General features: G+C 47.5%; 5 non-coding genes and 1 pseudogene across 5 annotated transcripts; 2 read left to right on the top strand and 4 right to left on the bottom strand.

Annotated features, from left to right (window-relative positions):
* Window positions 1-16,357: 16,357 nt before the first annotated feature.
* LOC117440632 (U2 spliceosomal RNA) lies at window positions 16,358-16,438 on the bottom strand (annotated as a pseudogene).
* Window positions 16,439-16,586: 148 nt separating this feature from the next.
* On the bottom strand, window positions 16,587-16,703 carry LOC117440634 (U5 spliceosomal RNA). The gene has a single exon (XR_004551288.1). It is a non-coding gene; the product is annotated as a U5 spliceosomal RNA (small nuclear RNA).
* A 1,114-nt stretch (window positions 16,704-17,817) lies between these two features.
* On the top strand, window positions 17,818-17,981 carry LOC117440630 (U1 spliceosomal RNA). The gene has a single exon (XR_004551285.1). It is a non-coding gene; the product is annotated as a U1 spliceosomal RNA (small nuclear RNA).
* Window positions 17,982-18,298: 317 nt separating this feature from the next.
* Window positions 18,299-18,489, bottom strand: LOC117440631 (U2 spliceosomal RNA). Its single transcript, XR_004551286.1, has one exon. It is a non-coding gene; the product is annotated as a U2 spliceosomal RNA (small nuclear RNA).
* Window positions 18,490-18,637: 148 nt separating this feature from the next.
* LOC117440633 (U5 spliceosomal RNA) lies at window positions 18,638-18,754 on the bottom strand. Its single transcript, XR_004551287.1, has one exon. It is a non-coding gene; the product is annotated as a U5 spliceosomal RNA (small nuclear RNA).
* Window positions 18,755-18,912: 158 nt separating this feature from the next.
* Window positions 18,913-18,983, top strand: trnag-gcc (transfer RNA glycine (anticodon GCC)). The gene has a single exon. It is a non-coding gene; the product is annotated as a tRNA-Gly (tRNA).
* Window positions 18,984-22,939: the final 3,956 nt, after the last annotated feature.

Genomic DNA, 22,939 nt, shown 5'->3' on the forward strand with positions numbered 1-22,939 from the left:
CCTGCTAAAAAGAGAACCAGCTTCGGATAACCGGAAAGCCGGAGTTTCCCCTGAATTTAGCCGCTAAGAGAACATCCTGCTTCGCAGTATACCCCCCTGGGTCGGGACCAGGTTAGGTTGCAGGCTAAGAGCTCAACTCAGTGAAAGCACTGCCTGCTGACCAATCAGAGCTCAGTGTGCGGAGTTTAAAGCGATCAAGTCATATTACAGGAGAAATGAAATACAGAAAAACTGCCGTCGCAGGAAAGACGGCCGGCAAAAATCACCGACTGTGTGAACGTGAACATGAATAGAATATCACCTCCATCTTCAGAGCAATCTGACTATTATAACATTAGCGTTAAGAAGCTTACTTAAATATCGGCCACAACATAAGTATCCGGATCAGAGTACATTAAGTACAGTCCGCGGCATATCACTTCATAATGTATCATATCTCCTGATCTGAGTCAGCTGAGCCGTATCTGGCCGTGCAGCACTCACAGCGTCACAGACTGGATGCAGAAGTATTATTTTAAGCAACACATTAAGTTGACGAAACACTCGAGACAAATGTAATTGAAGTCAGATCGTGTTTTAGACGGGCAGTGATATCATAAACCTGTTAATGTACGCATTCAAACACGTGTTCTGCTCCAGCTGTATTCACCTTGCAGGTGCAGCTCTGAGACTTTGATCCTGGATAAAGTGTTTAAGTCATGGATGTTTAAAGTTTAACTTCTACATTTTTGACTAGTATTAAAGTTCACTTTTCATTCAGGAGTATGACGCTGCGCTGTCAGTAGCTTCTCCATGTTTGTGATTGGTCGAATGCTCCAGATACCACCCCTCTCATGTGAACGCGCACCTAACTAGAGAGGACACGGCTGGCTTGAGCGATCCACTTGATGACCCGCGTCGTAGGACCGTTTAGCGAGAGCACGTATGTTTTGGATTAGGCCAACCGGCTAACTCAAACATATCCAGGTTAGGTTGAACCAGGTTCGTAGTATAGGCCCCTGGTCAAATAATGACATGTATGTCTGGTCTGGTTTTTGCAACATTTCTAATGCAGCTAAACTTTCTTCTATGACGATTCCCTTCATTTCGTATCCAACCCATCAGTACCTAATTGGTGATTGTGTCTATTTATTCCATAGTCATAGCCAGGGCCGGACTGGGACAATAAGTCAGGCCGGGAATTATACACCCAGCCTGGCCACTACTAGTTTTTTGTGCCATTTTGCTGGATTTATTTGTCAATTTTTACAGCGTTGCTGCCCGTAGTGATAGCCCCTCTAAATCTACTACCCAAAATAAACATATGGACATGGGTTACTATTTTAAAAAATGTGCAAATCTATTTAGGAACCTATGTGAACATATTTTAAGTGGGGGTGGACTTGTGCCCCCCCCCCCCCCCGGGTAAGATTTTTTTTAAATGTTGGACTTAAATGCATCCATCTGGTGCATTTTTGAGGGGGAATAAAGAGACTACACCCATATGAAACAGAAACTGTATACATTTAAATAATCATAAAATCATGGCCATAATCAATAACATACCATATCCAATATGAAAAAAACATTGAAACTTGTTTATTTATTTGTTTTTGGTTCATTTATAGTTGCGAGTGTGTCTGTGCTCCTGAACCAGCCTCACCTGTCTCCCTCCTCTCCCTCCTGCTCCTTTGAGGCAGCAGCAAAGACTAGTTTTAGCTCTCAACAAGTTTATCTTACCTTTTTTCACCTAGTTAACGTTTTTTTTTTTTTATTATTATTCATGCATATTTTACTAATCACTCCCCCCTCAAATGGAAATATGTGTTTACATAAAGGTGACCAAACCGTTTGAGACCCACAGAGATAACTTAGACTAAGTTAACTATCTAACACTCAGAGAGTCCTTTACCTCACCTGAGCTGTAGTTATCAGTCTCTCAGTCTGACTGGAGAGGACTCTCCTCCATCTTGTTGTTGAAAAAGCTGCTTATATCCGTTAGCCGCAGCTAGCTAGCACCAGATGCTAACACCAACAATACACGTAACCGGTGTGCGCGGTTTATCTCACTCGCTCGCGCCACACATAACACACACCCTCCCGAGCTTGAATGACACAGAGACCAATCGAGGGCTTTAGTGTATGACAGTGGCCATGTGGGCAGGCCACATCGTGGAGACAGCCAGTCCCCCTCTGTGAGGCAGAGTCAGACCCACATTTGCGCAGCGTTGCGTTCACAATACATACATACAAAAAGAGAAATTATTCAGGGTCTCCGATGGCCAGTCCGGGCCTGGTCATAGCAACATCTCATGAGCACAATAAGCATATCATGTCATAATAAGAATCAACCTTGTAATGTTATACAAATAGACTCCACACAAGCTTAAACATCTCCAAACGTCATCACATAAATACACACAATACATGTTACTTGACCCTTTTACTCTTCAGTTCACTTTCTCCTACTTCCTGTACCCGGTTTCCTGTCTAACTTAAAGCGTCAAAATAAAAGTCTTATAACAACAATGATAATGTGTAACCTTCATTAAACATTACACTTATGACCTAAGGGGGCCGACAGGCTGTGTCCAGTATCCGCAGTCCCCAAACGTTCTGCACGGGTCAGTGTTTGGCTGTATGGAGCGGGAGCGGGAGAGGCTGGCATTCAGGGCCTGACAATATAGTCAGCTGGTTCCTCAGCTCCACCAGACACTCTGCCAAGCTGTCCACCGGTCCATGCCTGCCATGCCAGAGTCATCCACAGCCTGCACACTATAGAAAAGAGAAAAATAATGTGAGGACAGTGAAAAAGGACAACCACAGCTAAAACACATAATTGCATATTGATTTATATACCCCAGACTCATCAGGAGGCGCAGAATCAAGTGCTGAAGAGACACCTGGCTGAGGCAATGGAGGCTGGAGCCTGCGAGGAGGCAGAAGGTCGAGAGGCGGCAGCGGACAGGGAGGGCAGAGAGGAGGCACAAGGGTGCAAGGAGTCAGCAGCATGGGCGGATGCCGCAGCTTGCTCGGACGCAGCAGCCAGGGAGGAGGAAGCAGCTGTGGAGGAAGAAGCAACTAGGGAGGAGGAAGCAACCAGGGAGGAGGAAGCAGCTGTGGAGGAAGAAGCAACTAGGGAGGAGGAAGCAACCAGGGAGGAGGAAGCAACCAGGGAGGAGGAAGCTACTAGGGAGAAGAAGAAGCAACTAGGGAGGAGGAAGCAACCAGGGAGGAGGAAGCAACCAGGGAGGAGGAAGCTACTAGGGAGGAGGCCGCAGGCTGGGAGGAGGAGAGTGTTGCAGAGGGACAAGGCAAGGAGGAGATGGAGATACCTGGGTCATCAAGGAGGAGGATTGGGACTGTGGGCTCCTCAAAGCCCTCATCTTCCTCTTCTTCCTCACCTTCATCCACATCCTCCAACATGTTCTCAGTCTCCTCTGAATCAGGGATGATTGGAAGAGGCCGTCCAGTCTGACTGAGCAAGTAGTCAACACCAAGCAGCTCTCCTGTTACAAATCATCATATGGCAATGATAGTTGTTTAACTTAGTACATTCACAGAGACCTTAAACCCAAAGTGTAATGAAGCCAGACATCAATGATACACACCAGTGTGTGGCAGGCGGCCTGAAGCTCGGCCAAACCCCTTGAGGCTGTTGGTGTTGACCCGGTGGGCCACATCCCCAGCACGCCAGCCGTGATGCCTGCTTGCTGGTCCCCGCAGCAGCCCCTCTCTCCTGGGTCCACCTGTTCAGGCCTTCCAGGAGGTGCACTGGTTCCTGGAAATACAAATATTTTTGCCATTGAAAAATGTGTTCCTTTTCAAACTGAATACTTATGTCATAAAGAAAAACATCCACACAACTGAACCAACCTGGAATAAACGTGTTCAGGTGGAGATGGAATGACTCCAGCGATGTAGACCCTCTAGCGGTACCTTGTTAGCAGGATGCCACTCTTTGTGGTGGTTCCTGTCCCGGTGTACAGCTGCACACCTGGCACTTCCTGGATGCACTTCACGTGGCGTCTCTGCACACGCCACATGTGCTCCATGCGCACCTGCTCCAGCAGCGGCACCCCCATAAGGTCTCTCCCATTATTCCCCCCAGGTTCTCCAGCAGCTGCTCAATGAGGGTGATCGTGGCCACTTCCCCGCGCATCCTCCTGCGGCAGTACAGGCTCAGCTCCTGTGTACTGATCTTTCCGTCCACCATCTGATCAGTAAGACCTGGCACACCCTCCTGCACGAGTAGCGCCCTCCTTGCCTGCCGCAACAGAGTGGAGTCCCTTGCGTCCCACTCAAAGATGCATGCAGACAGGCAGCCCATGAAGGTGGGGTAAAGGGGATGAGCGTCAGTAGTGCAGCCAACAGCCAACCTCCTCATGACATGCCAGATGTCCAGCCGAATGTGGAGATCTGGCCAATCACTGAACCTGCTGTGCAGCATGCTTGTCCCGTCACTCACACAGCAGCACTGGGGGTGGAACAGCTGCCTGGCGATACCGCTCCATCACACCAGAGACCATCGTGTCCAGTGCAGGCCCCTCCTGTACTGTGAGGACACTTGTCACAATCTGGCCGACCTCATTACCAATGGAGGTCACCCAGAGAGCTGTCCCCTTGGCGTGGCCAGACAGCTTCTTTGTGATCTGGAATGTGACAACAGCGAAGTTAAAGCAGAAATGATCTATAGCAGTAAATGTATGTAGATCGATTACACTGAAAACATGTACAATAGAAACAATATTTGTAATGTTATCACTGCGGAAAAAGATGATTGTGTATAGAAGAGTATAACATACATGGAAATTGAATACACAGTCACATTATATATTACCTTTTTGGTTGAGTCCATCTTTAAAATGGAACCAAATGTCGAGGTGATGCTCGCCTTGATGTGGCCCATGCGGGAGAGTATATCTCTGCCGTACACGGACAGCACCCAGCGACTGCTTGGGATGTCGATGGGCTCTGGGGGCTCCTGGCAAACCACAGGGAAGAGGCTGGGCCGAGCCACAGAGTCAGCACACTCCCCAAGATAGTGTGCCAACCGGTTCAGCCATTCCTCCCCATGGTTCTCCTTCAGCTGCTTCACAAGACGTGTTGGGCTGTTGCCGAGTGTTCTCTCCCGAAGCAACCGAATGACACGGATGTCACAAGCATACCTGAAATGCACATTTCATTGTATTTGTTCAAAATACAGAAAGTGTGTGATAAACCCATTGCATCAGATGTAACACAAGGTTAATTTATATCAGTTTTACCTTCTAGTTTAAATAGTTTACACGGGGCTGGGACCAGGAGGGGACAAAATAAGACATACCACAGCTGTATTTAACTAATTAAGAAGACATTTGAAATGTATTAAATGATTTTCATGTAATATACCATTGTTGACTATATATTTGTTTGCAGTGGTTTAAGTCTTCTCAATCACCATCTTTTAAAAACTGCTTTACTCACTTGTGGGTCAGAATCAGCCGGAACATTTTCTGGTGCGGCAGGTCCAGCTGGTCCCGCACGGTCTGACTGGTCGACAGAAAGTTCACGACACACACGCTGCACCTGAGTGTCTCTGTCACCATCAGGTAATACTTGTTGATGTCCAAGACCTTCCGAGACCTCCTATGGACACCCCCGCCCGTCAGCTGCTTCCCACATGTTGGACAGAACACCCTCAACTTCCACAGGTGGTAGGGCATCCACACCATCAGCCGATGGGTGAAGAAGCGGTCTGGCATCGGGGTCTGGTGGTATATGAGGGCTGGGACAGGAGGCTCGTACCACAGCTTCAAATGTGGCCGCAGTTTGCCAGAATTAAAAAGGGTGTTGGAAATCCACCTCTGGTCCTGCACAGGGATGGCCTTGCTCATTTCCCGAGGCAACCAGAATGAAGCTGCAGCAGTGGCTGGCTCATCTCTTCCAGACTCAGTCTGTTCGGGCGAGAACAACAAATTGTTGAATATATAAAGGCTACATTTAGATTTACAACAGAGCCATACAGGGAGAATGGACAGAGGATGGAGCAGGCATGGAGGTCCTCACAGAGGATGTAGAGGGAGAACAGACAAAGGATGGAGCAGGCATGAAGGTCCTCACATATGATGTAGAGGGAGAACAGACAGAGGATGGAGCAGGCATGGAGGTCCTCACAGAGGATGTAGAGGGAGAACAGACAGAGGATGGAGCAGGCATGGAGGTCCTCACAGAGGATGTAGAGGGAGAACAGACAGAGGATGGAGCAGGCATGGAGGTCCTCACAGAGGATGTAGAGGGAGAACAGACAGAGGATGGAGCAGGCATGGAGGTCCTCACAGAGGATGTAGAGGGAGAACAGACAGAGGATGGAGCAGGCATGGAGGTCCTCACAGATGATGTAGAGGGAGAACAGACAGAGGATGGAGCAGGCATGGAGGTCTTCACAGAGGATGTAGAGGGAGGGGAAGAGCTGGGGGACTTCCTAGCCACTAAATGTGGCTTCAGTGAGACAGATTGTGACCCACCAAAGCGTGATTTAGTGTACTAAGAGAAAAGACAGAGGTTAATTTATTGTGCAAGACAAACTAAATAATTAAAACAAAACCGTAATTACTAAGTACATATTTACCATTGATAAACTCGGAGGGGGCCGCAGGAATGTCCGCTGGGCTGAGGCAGTTGCTCCAGGGGCTGAGACTGAGGCTACAGACTGCGGGGCATTGGCAGGCTAAAACAACAGCATTCAATCTATCAATCATGTAATGCAATACAACATGTTATGTGACATCAACAGCATTACATTTTATTTTATTTTCAAATACATCACCTTAACGACATGATATCCACAGTTGCAGGCCATGGACCCGCCAAAGAGGGAGGTCTGTCCACGGGCCTGCATGGGGCATTTTTCAATCTGAAATGATCATAATTCTTTTTTAGTCTGGAGTGAGTTACTCGATTGATAATATTTGCACCAGTATCTTGTCTAGTTTCAGTAATACATTATACTTTTACTTTAATAAGTACTAACTACTAAGTAATAGGTACATGTGTTGCTATACTTTACCTTCTGATAGAGGGCATACCATTTCCGTTGCCTCGGAGCTGGTTTATTCCCCCCCTCTGAAGGCCAAACTCCAGAGTTAGCAAAGGCCTTCAGCCGGGCCAGCCATTCGGAATCGCCCATCGCTTTGTGGGCTTTGGGTTTAGTGCTCATCTAAGTAAAATAACAAGTGTTAAGAGCAAACTACAGTGCAAAGCAAACAAGACTGATAACATGTTATCAGTTATATATAAGAATAATAAGAATAATACATGTTATTTATATATTGCTTTTCCTGGTGCTCACAGCACGTATATATACATGTTATCTACACATATTATCTTATATAAACACATGTTAATATGTATACCATGAAGTTCTCCTTCTATCAATTATGAGTGTATGTATATTGAATTACAATTAATGTAATCTTATATACAGTATAAAGCTATCTTTAATATATATTTAACAATATACTGTATCCCTCCTGCATCACATAAACACACACTTATACATCTATTCATATTATCATATAATACTGAGTTAAAGCATATCATTATATCATTTAGGTGTCTATATTAACAATACACTTAAACCATGCAACGCATAAACTAACTCATAAAACGCCCCGTTACCGATAGGGATCTCAAATTACAGTGGGTAATATTAAAGTTGGTTATTGTAAAACCTTAATAAGTATACATGTATACACCGCACCTATTGTCAACAACGCTGTATGATTAATGCTGGTGTTACCACAGGTCAAAAAGTGTAATAAGCTAATTACAACATGTCCATTAATCTGATAATTGTATAACAATCAGACAATCGGATGTACATATTTGCACATGGCTGTTGACAATTATTAAAATGACAGTTAACGTTTATTTAAAATAGGAACATTAGCGTTAGCAATGCTGGCGATGCTAACTGATTTGATGCAGACTGACTGACTGAAGTTGCCGTATACCGTCATGTAAAAGTTGACGGCAAAATAGTAAAATGACATCAAGTGACGGTTGTAAAATTGGGTTTTATGACTGTCAAACAGGGAAAAAGTAACATTTAGTGTTCTGTTGGTACTTACTCTGGATATCTCAGATGCGCTTCGCGAGGACTGCGACAAGTCCACTGTCAATCAAAAGCGTGAGGGGGCGGGTTCGGAGAGAAGCCGTGCCGTGAGTGGCTCTGTCCATTGTGATGCCGTGACGTGATTGGCTCCGTCCATTGTGAACTTGCGTCGTGATAGGTTTAGGTCCAATCTCACAATGGACAGCGAGTATCATGATTGGGTGATAGATTGGATTTTGACAGACGGTCCTGCGCCAGCTAGGGCCGCTTAGAGATTACAGGGAAAAAAGTCTACTATATACGGATATATTTCTCAGTATGTATATCAACGGGACATTTTCATATATTTTCCGCCATCAAAATGTATAAACAACACATCAAATAACATCTACAGACCAAGACGAAGCGAATGGAAGTACTGCCAGCATGTGAAAAACGTGTGTTTTACATGTAATAGTTACAAAATGAATAAACCTATTATACTAACTACCCTAAAGTACTATAACACTAACTATACAATAATCAACTTCAAATATGGACAGTCTGAGAAGACAACTTTCCACATATAATTATCTCTAATTAATCCCTGCGGAGATTCGCAACATCCCCACACTGGACGCCTTCAAAAGGGCCCTCAAGTCCCATCTGTTCATTAAGGCTTTCGGCCCTTAAATCGATCTGTTGTTTTGTCTGTCTGACCTTTGTTTTGTTTTGTTTGTGCTTGCCCTATTCCTGTAAAGCGACCTTGGGTCCCTTGAAAGGCGCTATAGAAATCTCAGTTATTATTATTATTATTAATATTATCTCTTGACTAAATATAAAAAATGTTGCATGCATGCCATAGCATGGATTCGAACTCGCGACCATCCGCACCAATGAGCAACGCTGATATCACTGCAACTGCACTGCTTAGAATCTTCCAGCCTTGTGGTGGGGGAGGGGAATACAATGAAATGGCTCTTAGTACTGTGTACACGGTCGCAGGGTCCCCACATTTTGCAAGCAGGTTCCACACAAGTGCAACAACACACTCTCAAAGGCTCGGAGCGCCAAGCACATTTTTTGAATTGTTTTCAATTTGCTCATTCTTCTCCAGCAAAACCCTGTCTGACTCTACGAGTAAATCAGGATTTTGTGAGAAAGTTTGCCATTTGATTGAAAAAAAGTTCTGGGTGTTCTAGGGTTCCCATACTTCAGATCCCTGATCTGGGCCCTATTTAGGCCCTTTTTGGGCCCTGTGAAAAAAGTATCTATTTATATCTCTTTTAGGATTTCACGTTTTTTTTATTAAAAATATGTTATAGGAGCGAACGGTAGCAGCTGGATCCCTGAAATTCTACACCAGTGTACTACATATAGCGGCGAACATTTGCTGTGAATATCAATTGCGTCACTCAAATGCTTGATTTTATATCAATATTATTCCAATGAAAAGCTAATTTGTCCAAAAGTGCTACTTAGTCGTATCTTTTGATAACAACGTCTGATCGGTTCATGCTCAATTGCTATTCCCCACCTCTAATTATTCCGCATCCAATGGTACCCTCCTTGAGTCTCTAGGACCTCAGGGGGCGGAGCTAGGGCAGTCAGACGCCAATGGCAGTAATGCATGATGGCATTTGATTGAAAAAAAGTTCTGAGTGGGCTAGGGTGCCCATATTTCAGATTCCTGATCTGGGCCCTATTTAGAGGCCCCCTGTGAGAAAATTATCTCTTTAGCCCTTTTCAAAGTACTTTAAACACTCACGGAGCACTGCGGCTTCTCAAAAGGCCTTAACGGAAGGTTTTGTTAGATTTTAAGCCGTAACCTTTGACATTTAGTCGCACCAGAGGCATCCATTTGTATCTGCTCTCCGAGACGGTTAAAATGACATCAAGCTCAAAGCAGTCGGACCTTCCTTTGTGCTGTAAAGGGCACCGTACGGCATGAAAGCGTGACCTTTGACCTTTGGAGCTTTGTTACATTTCAAGCCGTAACCTTTGACATTAGGAGCAGCAGAGGTATCAATCTGCATGTACTTTTCGAGCCGGTTCTAATGAGAGCAAGCTCAAAGCGGTCGGACCTTCCTTTGTGCCGTAAAGGGCACCGTACAGCATGAAAACGTGACCTCTGACCTCGGTTTTGACCTTGTCGAAGGTCGCAGGGTCCCCAAATGTTGCAAGCGGGTTCCACACACGTTAACCAACACACTATCAAGGTTTGGGAGCGCCAACCACATTCTTTAAAAAAAAAATCATTTTCGGGTCCCCACATTTTGCAAGCGGGTTCCACACACGTTAACCAACACACTCTCAAGGTTTCGGAGCGCCAACCACATTCTTTAAAAAAAATTCATTTTCGAAGTGGGATGCCATATTGACCTGTGGACACCCCTACATGGGAAGTAGGATGCCATATTGATGTATGGACACCCCCCCCACGGGTAGTGGAATTCCATATTGACCCCTGGACACCCCTACATGGGAAGTGGGATGCCATATTGACCTGTGGACACCCCTACATGGGAAGTGGGATGCTATATTGATCTGTGGACACCACCTTGCCCCCCCCCCCCCCATGACTCCCTACATGGGAAGTGGGATCCCATATTGACCCCTGGACACCCCTACATGGGAAGTGGGATGCCATATTGATCTGTGGACACCACCTTGCCCCCCCCATGACCCCTACACGGGAAGTGGGATGCGATATTGATGTATGGACATCCCTACATGGGAAGTGGGATGCCATATTGACCTGTGGACACCCCTACATGGGAAGTGGGATGCCATATTGATCTGTGGACACCACCTTGCCCCCCCCCATGACCCCTACACGGGAAGTGGGATGCCATATTGATCTGTGGACACCCCCTTGTGACTATGGCGCCACCTAGGGTCCGATACACGCATCCACCATGGCAGCAGCCCACTCCCTGTGTCTTACACTGCCAATGGACACCAAAGTATCGAGGTTATCCCATAACCTAATATGGTGTCCCACTAGCTGGGTATCCCAATGGGAAAACGGCCCAAAAAAGGCCATTTCTGCTACCCAAACGGGGAAACTTGCCCAACATTTACCAGGACCCGAGCCCCTTTCGATCCCATCCCATGTAATTTTAAACCCAGGAAAACTCTGTCCTAACCACCCTTCTACTCTTCTCCATGCTCCCTGTGCGAATGTACAGTCCCACATGACATGTCTGATGGTCTCTTCGTCCTTACAATCTGGCCTAGGGCACACCGGAGACCTTGCCAATCCATGACGGTACATGATTTCCCGCACTGGCAGGCACCTGAGCAGGCACAGCCAGTTAAGGTCCTTCAGCCTATTGTCCAGTCCCTTCGGCTGGATCCTCCTCCACACTTTGGATGGTATTCCAATAACAGGACCAACATTGATTTTCTCTCTGGCTTCTTGATATAGGGTTCTGTGATTGAGTTTCACCTCTGGCCCGGCAGCCTCCGGGTGAGCCCGAAGCCACTTTGCTGCAGGGCGGTAGTGCCATGGCTGCTGTTCCGCCCTGGGCCCCAAATTGCTCCAGGCCATAAGCTCTCTTGCTTGATAAGAAAAGAAAAGGTGGATAAAAAACCCAGAAGGATGTACTACTGGGCCTGATACTTCCCTACATAAAGTTGAAACAAAGATGCAGTCCATCTTCAGAGTTAAATGTGGTACATCTCTCCCACCTGCTTCGACCCCAGCCAGCATGCAGCCTCTTGCCACATACTCATATCTCCCACCCCATATGAAGCCAAACAAGAGGCGCATGAGAGGCCTCCTCATGCTGACCGGCAACGGATATATGTATGCGAGATATACGAGGGATGGCAATATATCTACCTTCAGCACTAATACCTTCCCTATGAAGGTCAACTGCCTACTCTTCCAGAGTGACACTTTCCTCTCTACGACCTCAAGCCGTCTTGCCCAACTCAGGGAAGCACTTTTAGTAGACTCAAACCTGACCCCTAGAACTTTTACAGGCCCTGGGCAGCAAGCAAGACCCCCTGGCACATCCATCCTTTCTCTCCATTTCCCAAAAAACTTCACAGAGGACTTTGCACAATTAAGCTTGGAACCGGATTCCCTGCCGAAGTCCTCCATGATTTGCAGCGAACGAATAAGGCACTCATCCCTATCAAGCAGCAAAGTGGTGTCATCTGCATACTGGGACAGTTTCACCCATAAACCTCCACTGCCAGGCACTAGAAAACCTCTGACCCCTGTGTCGGCCCTGATGGCTGCAGCCAAAGGCTCCATATAGAGCACATGTAGCAGTGGTGAGAGAGGGCACCTTTGTCTCACACCTGATTGTAACCGGAAAATATCGCCTAGGTATCCGTTCACTACTACCCTGCTCCCCACGTCCATGTATAATGTGCGCAACCACCTTATAAAGACTTTACCAAACCCTAGCCTCTCCAATATGCTGAACATAAAACTCCACTGCACCCTGTCGAACGCCTTGGTTTGGTCAAGAGCAACCAGCATGAGTGGCAGGTTTCTGTCCTCTGCCCAAGCTATCGCATCCCTTAGGAGCTGCAGGTTCCATCTTGTTGAACGCCCTGGCACTGCACATGTCTGGTCAACATGAACCAAATGGGGCATTGCTTCGCCTAGCCTATCAGTGAGTACTTTTGCCAGAAGTTTATAGTCCACACATAGCATGGTCAAAGGTCGCCAGTTGCCTATTTCAGTGCGATCTCCCTTCTTATACAGGAGGGAGATCACCCCGGTGGCTAAAGACCCGCTCATTTCTCCTGCCTGCAGCACCTCTGTCAGAACCTCCAACAATACTGGCCCTAGTATGCTCCAGAACTTTGCATACAATTCTACAGGTAAGCCATCGATTCCTGGCACCTTACCCTTGTTCATTCTGTTGAGCGCACCCTCCAATTCGCTAACCGTTAGCGGGAGCTCTAAAGCCTGCACTATGTCCCCTGGAACCTGGCGCTCAAGCAGTTCCAGGAAATCATCCCCTCTTCCGACATCTTTCTCCTTGAAACTGTCCCTGAAATGATCTGTGGCAACCCTCACCACCTGGCCCTCTTCGGTCACAACAATACCCTGACTGTCCCTAAACCCTGTCACCACCTGCCTTGCTTTTTTTCCCCGTACCGAGCTGAAAAAAGCAGCAGAACATGTTTCTGACTGCTCAATTAACTCCGACCGTGATCTCGCCAGGAAAGCCCGGGCCTTGCCTTCAGCGACATGTCTGAGCCTTGCCTTCAAAGAATCGCATACATTTTGATTTATAGTGGAACCACAGTTCCCCTTTGCGTACTCACGCTCTAGGAGTCGCTGCAGATGAGACACCTCCCTCTTTGACTGTCTTGCCTTCCTTTTGCAATAACCTAAGCAGAAGGTCTTAATTCTGTCCTTGGCTACCTCCCACCACTCTAGTATCCCCTGACACAGCGGTTTGAGGCCCAACACTCCCTTAAAAAACAAAGGGAACTGTTGGTTGAAAAGCTTTTCATGTAGGCGCCAGTAACCAGGCCCAAACGTTTGTGCATCCAAATCTACTCGAAACAGCAGGCCATCGTGGTCAGAAAAGAAAACAGGGATGGTCCTACCTGTGATCAGGTTTAATGACCTGGAAAAAAACAAATAGTCCAAACGTTTTGCCACGCCTCTTGAGTTACGCCACGTTGGGCTGTCTATGTGTGGCTCGACCCCCTTACCCCCATCTACCAACCCACATCTAACCATGAGTTGTGAAATATACTGGTTGCTGGCAATCCCTCCCCTCCCCAGCTCAACGTTAAAATCCCCCCCTATAATTACCTGTCTATTGGTAACAAGAAAAGGCTCCACTGATGTAAACAGATTAGTCCGCTCTGCTGGCGCCTGTGGTCCATATACCACAATGACCCGCAGCTTCCTTATTCCCCAAACGATGTCTGCCCCTATTGCCCTGCCCTGGTCAATAACAAAAACATCCTCCACCCTTATTTCCTTATAACAAAACAAAATCCCAACCCCCGTAGAGTGAACCCTCCCTACACTGCAAATTGAGTCCCCTTTCGTCCACTCCCTTGAAAACATTCCCACATCCCCCATGTCTCTCAGATGGACCTCTTGCAAACAAACTATGGCTTCATGCAAAGTGCCTAAAAAAAAATCAAAAACAGTCCTTCTTTTAACAGTGTTCCTCATTCCTCTCACATTCAAAGTGAGAACATCAAAATAACTTTTCATGTGGATCTAATGTTAAGCCTTACCCACTAAACGCACCAGGAGCGTCTGCGCCGCGTTACGGCCGCGCCGCGGCGGTCGTAAGGATCGCGGCCACTCTAGTCAATGGGTGCTATTCCACCACACGCGCCGCGTTACGGCTCAGACGCGTCCCAGAAGCGGCTCGGCGCAGCGCTTCTCTAAAATTAGGATGAATCCTATTTTTGCCACGGCGCAGCCGTAAGGTAAGGTCGGGCAGGCAGCCCCCCCCTCGCAGGAAGTGGAAAGGTGAGCATCCGGGCCAGGCCCATCCCGCATATATACTAATTTAGCAGACCCCCCTCCTTCATCACAACACCTCCACTACGATACGCACAATGGACGACGAGGTGTTCATAATGGAAGTGGAGAAACACACCATTTTATACGATGTAACCAATGCTTTTTACAAGGACATCAGAAAGGACAAGGCCTGATTTTTAGTTGCTGCAGTTTGTGGAGTGGAAGGTAACAACTACATATTAATGTTTTAAAGTTAATTAAGAACTGCGAGGCTGCACACACGACGCTCCGCTTCCGCAACGTTTTGAAACGCGCCTGGTGTGTTAGGTCGCAGGAGGAGGTCGCAGCGTGGCGCAGCCGCAACGTAACGCGGCGCAGACGCTCCTGGTGCGTTTAGGGGGTGAGCAACGGAAAAATTACCTACTCAATGTTCACGATGCATAGGGGTCGTCACTGTCGTCCATCTGGTTGGCCCATAACACGGGAAGCATACTTGAAAAGGTGGAGGGACACACCGCGCCTCCTTGTGTGTCATCCCCCAAGGGAGGCGGTTGCAGCAGTGGTTCAGCAGTTAGCTCCCGGACCAGTTGCAACCCTGATGGGAGCACAGCCCCTACAACCCCTGGGTCCTCCTCCTTCGTCCCTCCACCCAAACCATGGCCTTCGTCCACTTTGACCCTCCCCTGGTCACTGTCCTTCACTGGTCCCTCCCTCTTCTGCAGCCCATCTCCTTCACCCACCGCCGCCACCACCTCTTTGGCCTGCATACTCCTCCTCGTTCCCTCAGTCTTTGACCTTTTGTTGTCTCCGATCTGCGAGCAGTCCCCATTGTCTGCTGAAGCCTCTGTTCCGAAAGCCTCCGCTATTTTACGTGCCCCTGTCTTGACACCCACCTCGGCTGCTACAGTTGAGTCTGTATTCCCCACAGGGCCTTTGTCCACGCTGTCAGCCCCCGAGCCACCTCCTGGTCCCTGCTCCACTGTCACAGTCCCCCCCGTGCTCTCTGAAAACATAGCCTTCTGGTACTGAATAAGCCCTTCCAGAAGGTCCTCGAACTCCGTTTCCTTCCGGTTTTTGGCCCCGGCTACCTCCGCAAACGTCCTCCTGCGCTCAGGACAGCTTCGGTATAGATGGTCGATCCCACCACAGCCATGGCAGGCATTTGGCACTGTACAGTATTTGGCCTCATATCCTCTTTGGCCACAAAACCGGCAGCTGGCGCCGCTGCACCCTCCATCCACATGGCCTGATTGTCTGCATCGCCTGCAGAAAGCTGGCTGGCGCGGGTAGAATAGGTACCCTCGATCTGCTCCAAGGCTGAAGGAGGCAGGCGGGTGCTTGAGGCCGCCAAAACTCTCTGGATCAGATTTAAGAAGCACCTGGAACTGCCTTCGACCTGTCCAGATCCCCATGGTGTCCTTGACATGCCTTGCTGCAGTTAGCACTTCCCCATACAGCCTCAAAAAATCAGCCAGTCACAAAGGGATTAAACATGTGGACCGTGATTGTCCTGAAATTTGGTCTGTCCAAATGTAAAACCTTGTAACAGGCTAGCGGCTTTAGCATAGCAGCAGCAACACAGTCATTAGCAACTTTCGTGTATACTTGCTCGTCCTTTAGGGTGACGTCAAAAGCCTTCTCCTGCTGGTTCCATTGTAGGCAGTAGATGGCATCGACCTTCAGATTTAGCTGCTCCATGATGACTTTCCTGCAGAACCATGTCCTCGACACGAAATCTTCCGCCGCATCAACTGCCTGAAAACGCAGTGTGAATCTCAGCCCGACTCTTGGGATCGGCTGACCATCATCGGCCCTCCCGGCCATCGCTCCTTTCTCCTCGAGATTCGAAATGTCCTTCCTGGAAAAAATGATAAGAACAGATACTACACTTGATCTTAGCCAAAAGGACGAGAAGCGATGACCCTTAAAGTTTGCTGCGGGAGATGGTCTTGTTGCGCAGCCGCCACAAGTCTTGGTGCGGCTCTTTTGACCTGGCGTAACAGAGGCGCTGGGTAACTTGGATCGCCCAGGTGCTAATGACTGCTCTTGTCTTTCACAAACTCAGAATGCTCAGCCAAATGGCCAAGCCTACCAAAAATAGGTTGAACTCGTAGGTGTTCCTCTCCACGGAAGTCTTTAGTAAAAGGCGAAAGACTTATACGCTTTGAAGAGAAACCAGAGCAATTGTGGAGGCCATCCTCGAGAACAGACACCACCATAGTTGTCCCAGTCCAAGCCCTCGCGGTGGCCCTCACTTGGCTCTTGAAGCGTGGTTGCTTGAAAAACAGTCTTTGTTGGCTGAACTTTTCGCCTCAACTGCCCTATGGTGGCTTTATAATTCAGCATTGGTGGTTCAGTGGTAGAATTCTCACCTGCCACGTGGGAGACCCGGGTCTGATTCCCAGCCAATGCAATAGACAGTTATTTGTTGTCTGAAAATAAAGTATAATGCCTACACCACCTTGTTGACCGTGCTGTTGACCTCGCTAGCGTAGTGGTAGTTACGATGTCTTGTGAATGTGGGCAGATGAGTGGTATAATATTTGTAAGCCAAGAGGAAAACTAGGTTCCCAGTCTCCGCAAATGCAACATAGCTTCACTGTTGTTTGGAATATGTACTAGCACACAATTAGAGAGTTTTACTATTGGGTGACTATAGGCATCGAGTCCGAAAAAGACCCCTGCTGCTGTGCTGCAGTTTGTGGCCCCGATTGGACAAAAACACAAAATCCTGTATAAAACAAGAGAAGCAACTTCACTTTTACTTAACTGGAAGTTCTGAGTACTTCTTCCACCTCTGCTTGATAGGAATCGGGATTCATGTTGGAAAAATCATTACAAATTGGCAATGAGGAACGCTTCACGAATTTGCGTGTAATCCTTGCGTATCGTACCAATTTTATTATATGTGCTATCGAAGTAACACAATATTGCCTTGCATCTGGGGGGTATTCCCCGGTCTCTGAGCAAGGTCAACTTTGTATTATGGTAGCAGAACACATAGAGCTCAAAGGGAGCAAAACACTGGGTTTAAATGGGCCGAAAACTGCAGACAGAAGCTGCGCTAGCATGGTTCGTGGCTCTCGCCTTTGGCTTCTTTGTCATTGAGTCCAAAAAAGACTCCTGCTGCTGTGCTGCACTTTGTGCCCCCGATTGGAACCTATGTCTATTTCAAGCCTTATCTGTCTTTAAGGGTTAAATGTGGTTGATGGGCTGCTTTGGCCGGCTCAGAGGCAGGAACCGCCACGCCGTGTCCTTTGTCATTGCAAGACTGCCCTGTCTCTGACCCGTCCAACTCATACTTACCTGGCAGGGGAGATACCATGATCACCAAGGTGGTTCACCCAGGGCGAGGCTCGGCCATTGCACCCCGGCTATGCTGACCGCTGCGAATTCCCCAAATGTGGGAATCTCGACTGCATAATTTGTGGTAGTGGGGGACTGCGTTCGCGCTCTCCCCTGATTATAGTGTTGAAGAAAAGGTCAAAGACAACCTGGCTACAGCTTGCATGTGTGGTGGCTTCTTTGCTCCAGGAGAGACTTTCTGGTGCCAATGTCCTCCCAAGAGCGTGTCTTTCCTTTGGGCTCGAAATATCTCTGTCCCTTGCATTGAGCATCACTCAGCGTGCCACGCTCCAGAGCCAAGCAAGTTCAATTTGTCATCTTTAGCGTCTTTGGCATTGAGTCCAAAAAAGAATCCGCTGCAGTTTCTGCCCTCAATTGAAACCATCAGTTTTGGTTTCGAGATGCGTCTTTGTTTGTTTTTCCACAAGGCAGGAGATGGGTGCACCGTTCCCGGAGGCGCTGCAATACCGGGTCGATGCGTGGAGTGAACGGGGCAAGCCCCTCTTTCAGCTCCCAGTGCTAAAAATCCATTTAATATATAGTCCCCGTATAGGGGACGTATCAGATATTAAACTGATAAGAACAGATACTACACTTGATCTTAGCCAAAAGGCCGAGAAGCGATGACCCTTAAAGTTTGCTGCGGGAGACGGACTCGTTGCGCAGTCGCCGCAGGTCTTGGTGCGGCTCTTTTGACCTGGCGTAACATCGGCGCTGGGTAGCTTGGATCGCCCAGGTGCTAATGACTGCTCTTGTCTTTCACAAACTCAGAATGCTCAGCCAAATGGCCAAGCCTACCAAAAATAGGTTGAACTCGTAGGTGTTCCTCTCCACGGAAGTCTTTAGTAAAAGGCGAAAGACTTATACGCTTTGAAGAGAAACCAGAGTAATTGTGGAGGCTGTCCTCGAGAACAGACACCACCATAGTTGTCCCAGTCCAAGCCCTCGTGGTGGCCCTCACTTGGCTATAGAAGCGTGGTTGCTTGAAAAACAGTCTTTGTTGGCTGAACTTTTCGCCTCAACTGCCCTATGGTGGCTTTATAATTCAGCATTGGTGGTTCAGTGGTAGAATTCTCACCTGCCACGTGGGAGACCCGGGTCCGATTCCCGGCCAATGCAATAGACAGTTCTTTGTTGTCTGAAAATAAAGTATAATGCCTACACCACTTGGACTCTGCTACAGCAAACACACAGGTCTTTGGAGTGTACAAGTAAAGAGGGATGTTCTCTGTGCCGACTCCCATTGATTTGAGAACTCAGTGAGATGCTCGACATCAAATCACTGTAAGGGTTGACCGGTGGAATGTATCCCTTCTGAAATGACTTGGAGCATATAGATTATCTGTTGAACAATCCACCTTGTTGACCGTGCTGTTGACCTCGCCAGCGTAGTGGTAGTTACGATGTCTTGTGAATGTGGGCAGATTAGTGGTATAATATTTGTAAGCCAAGAGGAAAACTAGGTTCCCAGTCTCCGCAAATGCAACATAGCTTCACTGTGGTTTGGAATATGTACTAGCACACAATTAGAGAGTTGTACTATTGGGTGACTATAGGCATTGAGTCCAAAACAGACCCCTGCTGCTGTGCTGCAGTTTGTGGCCCCGATTGGACAAAAACACAAAATCCTGTATAAAACAAGAGAAGCAACCTCACTTTTACTTAACTGGAAGTTCTGAGTACTTCTTCCACCTCTGCTTGATAGGAATCGGGATTTATGTTGGAAAAATCATTACAAATTGGCAATGAGGAACGCTTCACGAATTTGCGTGTCATCCTTGCGTATCGTACCAATTGTATTATATGTGCTATCGAAGTAACACAATATTGCCTTGCATCTGGGGGGTATTCCCCGGTCTCTGAGCAAGGTCAACTTTGTATTATGGTAGCAGAACACATAGAGCTCAAAGGGAGCAAAACAATGGGTTTAAATGGGCCGAAAACTGCAGACAGAAGCTGTGCTAGCATGGTTCGTGGCTCTCGCCTTTGGCTTCTTTGTCATTGAGTCCAAAAAAGACCCCTGCTGCTGTGCTGCACTTTGTGCCCCCGATTGGAACCTATGTCTATTTCAAGCCTTATCTGTCTTTAAGGCTTAGGGTTAAATGTGGTTGATGGGCTGCTTTGGCCGGCTCAGAGGCAGGAACCGCCATGCCGTGTCCTTTGTCATTGCAAGACTGCCCTGTCTCTGACCCGTCCAACTAATACTTACCTGGCAGGGGAGATACCATGATCACCAAGTTGATGGGTCTCCTTTGGCATTGTTGCTGTCTTGCGGTGTAAGGGGCGCAACAAAGTATCCGTGGTAACCCAAGACCAGTGGGTTCACCATGGCGTCAAACCAGACCAATCGCCGGAACGCTGTTCGTTTTGACCTTCTGGAAGATCTAAAGATGGACCGCTTGCAGTTCAGCCGACATATCCTGCAGAAAGAGCTTGATTTTTCATCAGACCATCTGGAATACATCTTTGCTTACCCGGGGAAAAAGATATTTGAGGTCATCTTTACAACCAGCCAACACTTCCAAAACTGCCTGGAGAGATTCGAAAAGAAGAAAACGTCAGCATCAGGCTTTGATAAGATCAGCATGACACCACTTGCCGAAAGGGACTTGAAAACTGTTTATGTGATGATATTTTCAGAAAAAGTCAGGAACCAGGATGTCTGGACTTGGATGACAAGATACTGCAAAGTACAAAATGCAATAGAGGTGATGGACATTGATGGAATAAAAACCGGGTCTAGACGTTTCCAGGTCCGTCTCCAACGACAGGATGGGGTGCTGAGACACATTCCCAACACCATACAGTTGGGAGCCTTCAGGGGTTCTGTCTTCTACCATGGGCAGCCAAAAGAATGCAGGAAGTGTGGCAGTCTAGACCACCTTGCAGCAGACTGTAACCGGAATATCTGCAGGATCTGCAAAGCAACAGACCACTCTTCAGCAAATTGCCCAACCCCTGTCAAGTGCAACCTCTGCTCCTCCGAAAACCACCGCTTCAAAGACTGCCCGCATGCTTACTCCAACCGGGTGAAACTTTCACTTTTTGAAACCCCTGAAGCCAGAGAGGAAGAACACGCAAATGAGGAACCAGAAATCAGTCAGCCTTCCCGCTCAGAAGCCAACCAAGAACCAACAGATAATGTCCCTCAGCAGCCAATACAAGAGCCCATTCAGGACCAAGAGAAGGAGACATCAGGAGGTGAATCGCTCATCGACTGGAGCGCCGACACTGTGGAGGACATCATAGGCACGACCTACATCCCCCTCCCTATGGCCGACGCTACAGTCCAGAAGGCAGATCCACTGCCCAACCATGACCCAGGTACCAGAAACGGGAGGAACACTGGGACCCTTCAAGACGCCGAGAATACACTAGATTCCATAATGGCAAAGCTCACCACTCCCCAACCCCAGGGGAAGCAAGTACTCAGGGAGGACCCACCTGAAAAAGCACAGGCAAGTGTCCCTTTAGTCCTACCTATCGCCATCATCCAAATAAAAGACGCAGGGGATTCGCCATCACGGAAACGCCCCCAAGAGTCATCACAGTCAGGTGAACCCTCCCCCTCCCCAACCTCAAATCCCTTACTTGAGCCTGAGGATGTAGTTGCCGCCCCTTCGGCTACATCTATAAAGGATATATATCTGAAAAAAGAAAAGGCTATGAAATCCAAGAAAAAGAGATCAAAGAAGACGCCCCAATGGTGACACTTTAAAAACCATGCTGAACTTTCTGTATACAATTAACCGCCTTTAAGAAATTCCAAATGTCCACACAATCAGTGGTAAAGGTTAGCCTCACAATGGTCCATGACTACATTCTCAGGGACAGTTTAACGTGGCAGAAATTAAAATCAGGTGGAAAATTGATGAACTGATGGATGCACTTTAAATGATTTGTTGTTGGGAAAACTAAAGATTTGATGCACTTTAAAATGAATTGTTGGGAAAGAAAAAGATAAATACCTGGAGATATTGATGCATTTAAAAATGAATTGTTGTTGGAAAAGACAAAATATTTTAATGCATTTTAAAGTGAATTGTTGTTGGAAAAAAGAAGAAAACATATATTTTTGTTGTAATAGGAGTATAATTGTGTTTTTTTTAAAACAGGAAAATGTACCTGCACGTTTGTCAATAAACGAAACCGGTTCCGGTTCAAGAACCGTTCTTGTGCATTTCTGGTTCTTCTCTGGTTCTAAGTCCAGAGCCAGTTGCGGGCTACAGCCTGATTTAGCTCTGGTTCTTCCTGTTTCAGCCGCAGCGGAGCCGCCGGCTCTAAACACCGAAAACCGGTTCTTAGCTGACCCCACTTGGCTGCCCGGCAAGAACCACGCTCACGTCGGAAGGGGGCGAGATTAACCTGAGCCATAATAACAGTTTATGGCGAGTACGGAAAATGAAAGTTGTAACAAGCAGTAGCGCTGAGCAAAGTGACTAGAACCCAACCACACACTTGTAAAAAAATAACACACTTTATAAAGTCAGGCAACACTAACCAGGCTTCGTGTGGTTCTGTTTATTTGTACCTAACGGCCCGTACACACTACAGGCGTCAGAAAAGCTTGAAGCTGGGCGTGTCCGAGGCTTGGCGCTTTCTCGCGCCCAAGGCGACCAACAACCAATCAGGAATCTCCCGCCCGCCCCCGGCATACAAAGCAAAAAAAAGCCCGGCTCTTCTTTACTATTGCCAAAATGGATGCCGGTTTTGTAGCAACGGTAGCGTTGGTTTATTCAATGTCTCGCAGGAGGCCACGTATAGTGCGTCGCTGTTGGGTACATCCGATACTCAGAAAATGTCTGCAACGGGGGGAATACCACGTTCTTGTCCAAGAGATCCGCCTGGATGGTGTACTGTTTTAGCACATCTGCGACTCGCCATCTGCCTACGGTACGTTTTGTGTATTTCTACTTATTTAATATGACTCTGTATATAAAGAAAGAGAATGCATGCAATGGATGAATGAAGTCTGTGATTTAGTTCAGATGAATGACATTAATTAAGATGGCTAGGTAAACGCAGTGTGTCTGTGATGTGTCTGTGGTATGTTGGTGTGTCTGTGATGTGTGTGT

The sequence above is a fragment of the Pseudochaenichthys georgianus genome, unplaced genomic scaffold, assembly GCF_902827115.2.
Source record: "Pseudochaenichthys georgianus unplaced genomic scaffold, fPseGeo1.2 scaffold_1085_arrow_ctg1, whole genome shotgun sequence".
NCBI lineage: Eukaryota > Metazoa > Chordata > Actinopteri > Perciformes > Channichthyidae > Pseudochaenichthys > Pseudochaenichthys georgianus.